Consider the following 12,303-nt stretch of genomic DNA (forward strand, 5'->3'; position numbering starts at 1 on the left):
CTCTGCAATCTCTCAGTCCAAATTCCAAGCATCTTCTCCTTACAGTTGAAGAGCAAACATCAACTGAGCATTTCTCTTTCTATTCTCTGAGCAGCTGAGGAGAGGTGAGATTCCTGTTGCTCAAGGATATACTGAGCAACACAGGATCCTCTCTTTTTGTCGACTTCTAAGACCACCCACTTTGATACCTATCCTTCATGCTGCCAATCTCCTAAGGCTGTAATTTGATTACATCCAACCTTTGCAGCAATTTCCTGACTCCTCATACGAAACTACCACACAAACCTGGTCTTCCTGAGATAAATGTAGCCTGTACTCTGAATTTGTTTTCATCTTTGGACCACTTTCAAGGCTGGCCAACAAACATTAACCCCCGGATTCTATATATGGTGCCCAGATTTGCTTACCCAAATTTGTGTGCACGCCTGAGATGCGCACACAAGTTAATTGCTTGAGCTCAATGACAGCAATAATTGGGTGCTAACAACCAATCTTTGATGTTAATTGGCACTCATTAATATTTGCACACGCATCTGGCTGAGTGCTATTCTATTTGGCAGTGCACCTAACTCCCATAGCACGTATCTCAAAAGAGGGCATGGCCATAGGAGGAGCATGGGCATGTCAAGGGCATTTCAAACATTTGCACTTGGGTGCCAGCATTTACACCAAGTTCTAGCAAATGTAAGTCTGACACCCTAAATTAGGCATGAGATCCACTCTTTAGCACCATGCTATAAAGAGTGCATGCCCTTTACAGAATAGCACTTAGGAGGAGATTCTATTTATGGTGCCTAAAAAATTCAGAACTGAAATCAGTGCCGACTAAGCATATTCCCTAATTGGCACCTAGATTTAGGCGCCGATTATAGAATACGCTTAGTTGATTATTTCAGCGCCTAAATCAGTGTGCATCCATTTACACAAACTAAACCATGGTGTAAATCCTGGTGCATAGATTTAGGTGCACTAGGTCATATTCTATAACTAGATGCCTAAATTTCAGAATGTCCACAAAACGCCCATTTCCTGCCCCATAACCACACCCCTTTTGCCTGTGCACATTAGAAGTTTGGCACATAACTTTATAGAATATGTTTAGCGCAAGGGTTCCCAAACCTGGTCCTGGAGACACCCCAGCCAGTCAGGCTTTTACACACAATGAATGTTCATGAGAGAGATTTGCATGCACTGCTTCCACTGCATGCAAATCTGTCTCATGAATATTAATTGTGGGCATTCTGAAAACCTGACTGGCTGGGGTTTGGGAACCACTGGCTTAGTGAGTTGTGCGCCTAAATTATAATGAGTACCAATTAGTGCTCATTAATGCTAAAGTGCTGATATCAGCACTTATTAGCTTGTTAAGCCAATTAAGTTATGCACGGAGTTATAGAATCCGTGCTGATTTCAGCACCTAAATCTAAGGGGTCCTTTTACAGAGGCATGCTGAAAAATTGCTTGCGATAGTGTAGGCAGAGGTTTTGGGCGCACGCCAATCCATTTTTCAATGCGCCTATAAAAAAGTCCTTTTTTTGCAAAAAATGGACGTGCGTCAAAATCAAAATTGCCGCACGTCCATTTTGGGTCTGAGACCTTACCACCAGTCATTGACAGTAACCGGGTGGTAATCACCTATGTGCGTCAAATGCCACTTGGTGCGTGGCCGATACGCATGGCTGAAAATAAAAAATATTTTCAGATGCGCGTATTGGACGCACGCCAAAAATGAAATTACTGCAAGAGCCACGCGTTAGCCGGGCAGTAACTCCATTTTGGCGCACATTGGCCGTGCTCAGCCGCTTCCGCGGCTTAGTAAAAGGACCCCTAAGTGCACTATATAGAATCAGGAGGTTAGCGCCTATTTGTTTCTGGTATCTAATGCTCAGCACCATTTATAGAACCCCGTCCTAAATGTTTTGGTAATTCCCATCAAAATTTATACTGTCTGAGCTGTGCGTCTAGCCGCAGTGTGATTGGCTAAATGTTCTTCATTTCTATTGGAAGACAATCTTATTATTCGATTGGTCCATTTCAAACCTAGTTTGGCACAGAATTCATACATTCTGCAAACTCTACAATACATCTGGCATAACATATAAAAAGTACTTTAAATTTTCAAAGCGAATGTAGCATTAACTTCTGAATGAAGTAGCACTTGGTGAGAATTTCAATTTATTTGCCTGCATTGGCTATCACTGGTGTGAAGTCTGCCAACTCTGCTGGTTACCATGCATCTCAGGTCTTATTGGATGCTTGACAGAGATTCAGGCACTCTGGTTTATATTCTTCTCCTGGGAACCTTCTCACAACTGTTTTTCCATGATTTCCAAGGATGCAGAAAGTACAGTTGTACCAAATAACATATTTTTCTATTCGTCCAAATATGAATAATAAAAAATATTATTCGGCTGAATACAAATATCAAATACAAATAATAGGCATTGAGCTTTAACATAACAATGAAGTTACTTGGAAATACTTTTAAAACAAATAAGAGGAAATACTTTTTCACTTAACGAATAATTGATTTCTGGAACTCGTTGTCAGAGGATGTGGTTACAGTGGTTAGCGTATCTGAGTTTTAAAAAAGGTTTGGAGGAAAAATCCATAGTCTGTTATTGAGATGGACTGCTTGCCCTGGGATTGGTAGCATGGAATGTTGCTACTAATTGGGTTTCTGCCTGGTACTTGTGACCTGGATTGGCCACTGTTGGAATCAGGATACTGAGCTAAATAAGTATATGTGCTGCCATACTGGGACAGACCGAAGATCCATCAAACCCAGTATCCTCTTTCCAACAGTGGCCAAGCCAGGTCATAAGTACCTGGCAAGATCCCAAACTAGTACAATACATTTTATGCTACTTATCCTAGAAATAAGCCATGGATTTTCCCAAGTCCATTTTAATAATGGCTTATGGACTTTTAGGAAGCTATCCAAACCTTTTTAAAACCTCGTTAAGCCAACTGCTTTTACCACATTCTCTGGCAACAAATTCCAGAGTTTAATTACATACTGAGTGAAGAAATATTTTCTCTGATTCGTTTTAAATTGACTACTTTGTAGCTTCATTGCATGCCCCCTAGTCTCATTCAAAGAAAAGACTTCAATCCAGAGAGTTATGCAAAAATAATGACATTTTACTGAAATTCTGCAACAGGCAGTCCAATTCTTCTTTGAAGCAGTCAATTTATAATCCACTTAATGTCAGATGCAAATAATAATCCAAAGCAACCTAGCCTGTGCCCAGCTCAGTAAATTAGAAGGACTAAGAATTTGGCAAGGTGTGGAGAAAGAAGTGTTGCCTGAAGGAAGGGAATGGATTATTCTTTATGGCCCTGGTCTTGGGGTTGGCCCCAGATCCATGAGGAGCTACCTGGTGCTCCAGAACTGTGTGAGTGCTGAGACCAGGATTACATAAAGGAACCTTCCTGCCTGCTTAAAAAAAAACTCCATAATGCTATACTGAACAGCAAAATGGCACTGGCCTCATTTCAGAAGGAATCATTTTAAAAAGTAGTTGTGGAGGGCTAGGAGCAAGCAGGGGTTGCTCCTGCCCTATGTGGACTTCTAAAGACCCACAGATGAACTAAAATAGATCTGGGGAATGGGTGACAGGAGAAAGTCACCCATTTTTTATATTTGATAGTGCTGTGTGTTTAGTTGTAGAAGCTAGGAGGGGAGCCTTAGTCCATGGCTTGTGGTTGGAAATTATCTTTAAGGACGAAAGAGAAAGAAAGAAAGAAAGAAAGAAAGAAAGAAAGAAAGAAAGAAAGAAAGAAAGAAAGAAAGAAAGAAAGAAAGAAAGAAAGAAAGAAAATGAAAAGAAACATGTCAAATACAGAAACATGCTCAGCTAAGAGACTCTCAATCTGGTTTCATAAACTGTACACCGTCATAATAAAAACATGTCATTCGTTTGACTTTCATTTTTAAAATATAATGAAACTGAAGCAGTCCTCTAATAAGAGAGCATTAGTTTTGTGTGAACTTGTGCCACAGCAGCAAAGCTGGTCACATGCCTCCATATCCATTACCTGTCTTGTCCAAGATCACAGTTAGCACCAGCAGCTGTCAAAGGCGTAGACCTCTTATCGTCCCAGTTCACTGTATTTTTAAAAACATGCTTCTGTCTTGCAGTATATTTGCATGTTTTTGCAGTCAGCTGTCTATGATCATTTTTTAAAAATAAAAATATGATAAATTTGAGGACTTGGGTTTGTCAAAATCTTAAAAATGTTACTTTCCTCATATTTGTCACATCTGATTAGCAACACCTTTCTTTCCAGAAAAAATAATACACTGAAATGAGAGGATCGATTAGCAGCATTTGAAATGTTTCCTTTTACAGCTATACAAGAAAATCATCTGAAACTATACAGTAGGACTCCGATTATCCGGACTATCCTCTGCAAGGGGTGGTCCGATTAATCATAAATCTGGAAAATTGGACATTTCTTTTTGAAAAGAGAATATACTTAGAGAATTATATGTTGATCATTACTTTTTTGTTTTCAATTATAAAAGGGAAAAAATGTCAAGCTATTGGTGATGCCATATAACATTTTTTACTGTATATCAGGCATAATGTGATAACTAAGATACAGAGATTATGATTTAAAAAATGGAAAAGATAAGGAACAGAAGCAAAATCGGTGTTCTACTGTAATAATATCCTTAAATCATTTCAGCACCATAAAGTTCCATAGTAACCTATGGAACTTTGTAAGTCTAAATGCTTTGAAAATGAGCCCCAAAATCAACTGCAACCTTTCTCCTTCTGACAAAAGATCATCCATTTTTAGAGGTTTTGTTTTCAATTTATGGCCTATTGGATTAAAGAAATATCATCAGCTTTACTAAGCATTATTTTCCCTATGGATACAAGCCGTGTACATTCGTGAGCACACATTCAGTTTGCTTTGATGCCTAAACATTTAGGGGCCTTATTACCAACCAGCAGTAGGGCTACCACTGGGGTAGCACACAGCAAATCGGCCTGACCGCTGGGATCTCCCATGAGCCCGACAGTAGTCCTGGTTCTGCTGCATGCCGTTTCTAGCATTTGAAAATAGCTCATTTTCTAGCATTGGTGGGCGCGGAGAAGGTATGCCCAGTGGTAATCGGGCAGCGCCATGTGCTACCCAATTACTGCTGGGTTACTATCAAAGCCCTCACCACCTCTTAAATAGGAGGCAGTAAGGGCTCCGGCAATAAATGGCCATGCACCAAATTTCTAAGTAGCGCAAAGCCATTTACTGCCTTTATTGGGAAAATGCCCTTTTATCCACCACAGTAAGAGGTGGCCTCAGCGTGTGGCAATCCCATGCGCCGACATCACCGTCAGTCACCTTTTACTCCTTCTTGGTAAAAGAACCTCTTAATCCAAACCAATCTAATCCAGTATACTGTCATATATCCTGCTAAATTCCATTGTATTGGTCCAAAGTGGCTTACAGCTTGTATACATATATACTCATGAATTAATGTGTGTACAATCAGTTGCAAGTATAAAAAGTTCTTGTCTTCATACAGTGCACTTCTAAAAAACATACATAAAATGAATATGAAAATTGCCCAAAAATCAGAAAAAAATGGATTTGTTTGTTTGTTTGTTTTTGGGGGGGGCATGCATTTAATACTTGGAGGGGCATAATCGAATGGGGACGACCATCTCTAAGGGCGCCCATCTGTAAGGATGGTGCATCGAAGGGGCGGGGAAACCCGTGTTATCAAAACAAGATGGGCGTCCATCTTTCGTTTCAATAATACGATCAGGGACGCCCAAATCTCAACATTTAGGTCGACTTTAGAGATGGTCGACCTAAATGTCGAGATGGGTGAACTTATAGATGGTCATCCCCGGTTTTCACCCATAATGGAAACTGAGAATGCCCATCTCAAAAACGACCAAATCCAAGTCATTTGGTCATAGGAGGAGCCAGCATTCGTAGTGCACTGGTCCCCCTCACATGCCAGGACACCAACCGGGCACCCTAGGGGGGCACTGCAGTGGACTTCACAAATTGGTCCCAAGTGCATAACTCCCTTACCTTGGGTCCTGAGCCCACTCCCCACAACTGTACACCACTACCATAGCCCTTATGGGTGAAGGGGGGCATCTAGATATGGGTACAGTGGGTTTGTGGTGGGTTTTGGAGGGCTCAACATTTACCACCACAAGTGTAACAGCTGGGGGGGGGATGGGCTTGGGTCCGCCTGCCTGAGGTGCACTGCACCCACTAAAACTGCTCCAGGTACCTGCATACTGCTGCGATGGACCTGAGTATGACATTTGAGGCTGGCATAGAGGCTGGCAAAAAAAGTTTTTAAAGCTTTTTTTTTTAGGGTGGCAGGGGATTAGTGACCACTGGGGGAGTCAGGGGAGGTCATCCCCGATTCCCTCCGGTGGTAATCTGGTCAGTTCAGGCACTTTTTTGAGGCTTGGTCGTGAAAAAAAAATGGACCAAGTAAAGTCAGCCAAATGCTCGTGAGGGACACCTTTCTTTTTTCCATTATCGACCGAGGACGCCCATCTCTTAATCACGCCCCAGTCCCACCTTCACTACAGTGCCAACACGCTCCCGTGAACTTTGGTCATCCCCACGACAGAAAGCAGTTGGGGATGCCTAAAATCGGCTTTCAATTATGCCGATTTGGGCGGCCCTGAGAGAAGGACACCCATCTCCCGATTTGTGTCAAAAGATGGGCGCCCTTCTCTTTTGATTATGTCCCTGATAGAAAGCAAAAAAAAAAATGTTAGTACATTTATTTCTTCAAGGGTCCTTTTCAGGAAGATAATCTTTGCTTTTGATTGATACAGTTTATGTTTCTAATTTTTAGACAACAAGATTCCTTCTCATTATATTATTTTAACTTCCTTCCAAATTTGTCTTGAAACCATGCTTCTTTCCCTACTGGTCCTATTATGATCTAGTGACACGCAATCACGTTAGAATAATCCTTCATTATTCTGTTATGAAAATTACATTGTGATGCAACATTCACTGTCAAATAATATCTTTAAAAAGTGTGGCACGTGCTAATAACCTTTTTGAAATTCATTTTAGTTTTTTGACTTCTCAAGGTTTTAATCAGTTTTTTTCTTTACTTTTTAATGGAATTTGTCCTTTCCATGATCTGAATACTATCATGCAAACTGATCCTCTTTCATTACTGATGGCTTGTCATTCTCTCTTTCTCTCTCATCTTGACCTTTGACATCCATGTGTGGATGAGAACAATAGTTGGACCCTCAAACAGTTTTCACATGTTTTGGCAAGAGGTCAGGTAGGGCAACTAGCTGAGAGTCAAGGTAACAATAGAACTGAAGGTTTCATTGAGAGTTCTCTTATATGTCAGTGAACTTGATTCATACAGAATTCAGAGCTACTTCAGGAATGTCAGCAATTCTCCCATAAAGCAGCTTTGATCCTACTCCACTATCTGATACTTACTCATTAAAGGCTTGACTCATCCAAAGCCTTTTGGTCTTTCTGGTGAATACTGTGGATATAAAAAAGGCAACCAACAATACATGGAAATGTTTCATATTATTTTTTTAATGTTTCTCTTTTTGTTTCATTTGTTGTTTGCTTTATTTACTTGAAATGAAAAACAACAAAATTTGTAGAAAAAAAAAGAAAGAAAAAAGTACATAAGCCTGAGTAATTGGGGGTATTAAATTCATGTCTTCCTCCCTCCCCCATCTGCCACATTCACCTCAAGGAACGTCAATGGTGGTGATCATGGAAGGGGTTATGGAGTGTGATCTGTGGACCACCAATTTCATATCAACCTCTCTGTCTCTATATTATGAGATAGTGACAATGGGAGGATTGTATTTTTCTATAAATACATCTCCTCATCCTTTAATCATTCATGCAAAAACTTAGGCACTAAGCTGTTGAAATTACTTTTGCATTGCTTGGCTGATTCTATAGATACTAATGCTGACAGGCGCTAGAGTTGCCTCAGGTTGTACCATGACTTAAAGTGTTTGATGGACTGTTTGTGCTGTGTTTCCTCTTTGGGCATGTTTTTTCATCTCCATTCCATCCAATATCAGTCATTCCTAGCAAATTAAATTGTTTTTCAACATTTGAAATTTCAGAATTGATTGTATTTTAAAATATTTATTTATTGATTGATCTATCTGGGATCTGTTTTATAAGCATGAATATTACAGCTAAAAGTATTATCTAGGAACAGGAGAGTTATTTTTAAATACCATGTGTCTTGAACTTTTCCTCATTTTTCTTGCAGTTTTACTTTCAAGTAATAAATAATAAATAATAATAGTTTTGTACCAGATAGAATTCTTTGTTCTCAATGCATCTGATTGGATACACCTTTGGTGAAAGATGTGAGGTTAAAATCCAACCCTGGTGGAAAAGCACCTCAGATCTGGAATGGTTTACCCACTGCTATCAAGGCAGAATTTTCATGGGGTTGTTATAGAAGGCCCTATTTTTGATTTTCATGTAGAAATACCAGCATTTCCATATGTATATCACATACAAACAATTTCAAAAAGACACTATTTCCATGTCTAAATCCAAACAATCTAGAAATTTCAAGGAAATGTGGTTTGGGTGTTGTTTGGGCTGGGCTTGTGCGAGACTATTTCACTAAGGGAATATACATATATGAAGAAAATATGCACATTGAATTTACATCTTCTCAAAACAACATTAAGGCTGAGTCTGTTAACCAGTTTAGACCTGCCCCCTCTCTCCTTAGACTCATCTTTACTTTCTTGACTATCTGATAGTGGAGTTCCTTTTCTACCCCTCCCTGACCTGTTCCTTTCTTTCTTAATCTCCAGTTTCTCTTTTGCCTATGAATTTACATCTTCTCAAAACAACATTAAGGACCCTGTTTACTAGCATTTTTAGCAGCTTAGTAAACAGGGCCCATAGGATTTTGAAAAGTGCTTGTTTTGGTCAGGTTTTTACATAAGGAACTAAGGGAGTCATGCTCTTTAATTCCATTTAGAGGCAAAGTTATCAAGCTGTTAAAGAGCATTAACCAGATTATCTTGCCTGAATGCAGCATTATTTAAGTCAGCATGGGTTTCATAATAATGAGATGCAAATGCATGTAAAGTAGCTTATTACCATGTAAATAGTACACCATGGCTTGCATCAGGTGCACTCTACAAGCTTCAGTATAGCCGGAAAAATAACCCTAGTTGGGTGCCATATAGGTTTTCAAGGTTTATTTAAAGCTTGCTATCCCACACATCAATAGACATTTCTATATGGTTTACAATACTAAAATACATAGGCAAAAGAGAAACTGGAGATTAAGAAAGAAAGGAACAGGTCAGGGAGGGGTAGAAAAGGAACTCCACTATCAGATAGTCAAGAAAGTAAAGATGAGTCTAAGGAGAGAGGGGGCAGGTCTAAACTGGTTAACAGACTCAGCCTTAGGACAATGCCTAGGGTAGTATAAATGCATCCTTGAATAAAAAAGTTTTGAGATCTACATTAAATTTAGTCAGGGAAGTTTATGATCTAAGAAACAGTGGTAATGCATTCCATAGAGAGGGACCAGTAACAGAAAAAATAGCATTCCGGGTAGCCTCATGTCTAATATGCTGAAAAGATGGTACAGCCAATAGATGCTGTTGGCATGAATGAAGAGCACACATAGGAACATATAGAGTCAACATAATCCGGGGAACAATGGGGGGAATTCTATAATGATACCTAAAGTTAGGAACCAAAAAATGAGTGGTAAGCTAGTATTCTATAACCACAGATTTGCGTGCCAAATATGTTCTAGAATACTACTGTAATTTCACAGATATGCAACAAACCTAGGTATGACCACTTATGGCAGATGTAAATGCATGCACCAAAAATGAAGCAGTTGGGCATCTAAATGTAATTATTCTATAAAGTGCGTGCAAGAATAGTCGGCATGTTCCTGACATGCCCATGCCCCTCCCATGTTTGCAGGTCAGTGTGAGAGAAGTTAGGTACTCAGTTTAGAGAATAGGGGCTACAGAATAGGGGCCTAATTTATTTATGTGTGCAACTACTAATTAATGCCAATTAGTGCTTGTAACACCAATTATCGGTACTTATGTCCAATTTAGTGCCAATTTAATTATATTACACACGTAACTGACAAAAAACACCAGTGGAGAACAAACACAATGTTCAGTCCAAGAAGTGTGCAATCAAGGCACTTAAAATTCTACCTTATTAACTCGACACGTTTGTTTAGGTATCATTAGTAAAATCACACACAGTACGTCTGACATTGCACTGATTGAATATAAGGGTATTATATTCTATACTGATTTTCACAGAAACCTTTAGACTCCTGATGCAGGCCAATAGGTTGAAACATAGCCCCTATGTTGTTTTAATAAATTACAGATTTAAATGCTTTGATTGCACACTTCTTGGTTTGGACATGTGCTCTCCACTGTCGTTTTTTGTTTGGACATTTTCTGTGGAGATTTTGTCTTCCTCATCTGTTTGCTTACACACATTGTGCTGTTCTAGGCTAGGTGAGGTGAAAAAGATTCAACAGCCAGCTAAACCATTCCCTAGTAAAAACTACCAGTAGACTCTCAGTTCTTAATCCAAGTCTTCTTTAATGTGGCAATCATAGCAAACAAAGAAGATCAACTTACAGTTCAGTTGCTTGGACAGAATTGTTGCCTTCTGCAAAACAGAGTCTGTGTCCAGCCACCGCAGAAGCAAGAAGATGGCCAGAACCTCAGCCCAACCAAGAGGAAAAGCTGTAATACTCAAAGAGAAAATGTGGCTAAACATGGGAAAATGACTAGGGAAACTGCCTTGGGAAAATGCCCTAGGAAATGGTGAAGAATTTTGATGGAATCCAAGTTCATTCAGGAGGGATCAGCCCCTAGAACTGCTGCTGATCAAAAAGGTATGCTAGGAAGACTGGGACTCTCTCACACAGCCCCTAGAGGCAGAGAGGGAAGACTGACTGTAGCTCAGAACTAAGAACCAATAGGGAAAGCTCACAAGGAGTCAATCACAGGATACTGCAAACTTAGAGATAGCAGCTCTAATACACAGTGCTATCTATACACAGCCAATGCAACTGAATACAAATAATACTCAAACAAAACATACATAACAATGCACCTGCCACCATGAATATGGGAGCAGAACAAGCCCAAAACTAATGCTGCATCAAGAATGGGCATACCCACTATTTTTTACTGCAAGTCAAGCGTTAACATGCAGGTTAATATGCAGTACCTGCTCCCAGTTAACAAGGAAACACGGAGCACCCTCTTTTTAGGAAGTAGTAACTGGTCCCACATTAACCAATCAGTGGGCAGTAAGTATAACATGCTGGTTGGCTAACACTTCCACATCCACTCTCCGCCCATGCTATGCCCCGACAGAAAAATTCTGAAAATTCAGTAACATATGGAAAAAGGCAAACTACCACAACTCCTTAATGCGATTGTGCAGTAGCCTGTTAGTATGCATTAATGTGTGATAAGTGCTTAATGCCCTTTAGTAAAAGGACCCCTATCCAGCTTATAATTGAAAAAGAAAAACGCCTATATTGCGACCCAAATCGGGAGATAGACGTTTATCTCACAAAAACGAATAAAGCGGTATAATCGAAAGCCGAATTTGGACGTTTTCAACTGCACTCCGTCGCAGATGCGGACAAAGCTGATGGGGCGTGTCAAAGGCGTGGTGAAGGCGGAACTGGGGCGTGGTTATCGGCCGATCAGAGATAGGCGCCTTTCGCCAATAATGGAAAACAAATATGCGTTTTTAGCGAGAATTTAGGGCACTTTTCCTGGACCCTGTTTTTCCACGAATAGGGCCCCAAAAAGTGCCCTAAACGACCAGATGACCACTGGAGGGAGTCGGGGATGACCTCCCCTGACTCCCCCAGTGGTCAAAAACCCCCTCCCACCACAAAAATATGCCATTTCACAACTTTTTATGTTCACCCTCAAATGTCATACCCACCTCCCTGGCAGCAGTATGCAGGTCACTGGAGCAGTTATTAGGGGGTGCAGTGGACGTCAGGCAGGTAGACCCAGGCCCATCCCCCCCACCTGTTACACTTGTGCTGGTAAATGGGAGCCCTCCACACCACCCCCCAAACCCACTGTACCCACATATAGGTGCCCCCCTTCACCCCTTAGGGCTATAGTAATGGTGTAGACTTGTGGGTGGTGGGTTTTGAGGGGGATTTGGGGGGCTCAACACACAAGGGAAGGGTGCTATGCACCTGGGAGCTCTTTTACCTGTTTTTTTTCTTTGTAAAAGTGCCCCCTAGGG

The sequence above is a fragment of the Microcaecilia unicolor genome, chromosome 2 (assembly GCF_901765095.1).
Source record: "Microcaecilia unicolor chromosome 2, aMicUni1.1, whole genome shotgun sequence".
NCBI lineage: Eukaryota > Metazoa > Chordata > Amphibia > Gymnophiona > Siphonopidae > Microcaecilia > Microcaecilia unicolor.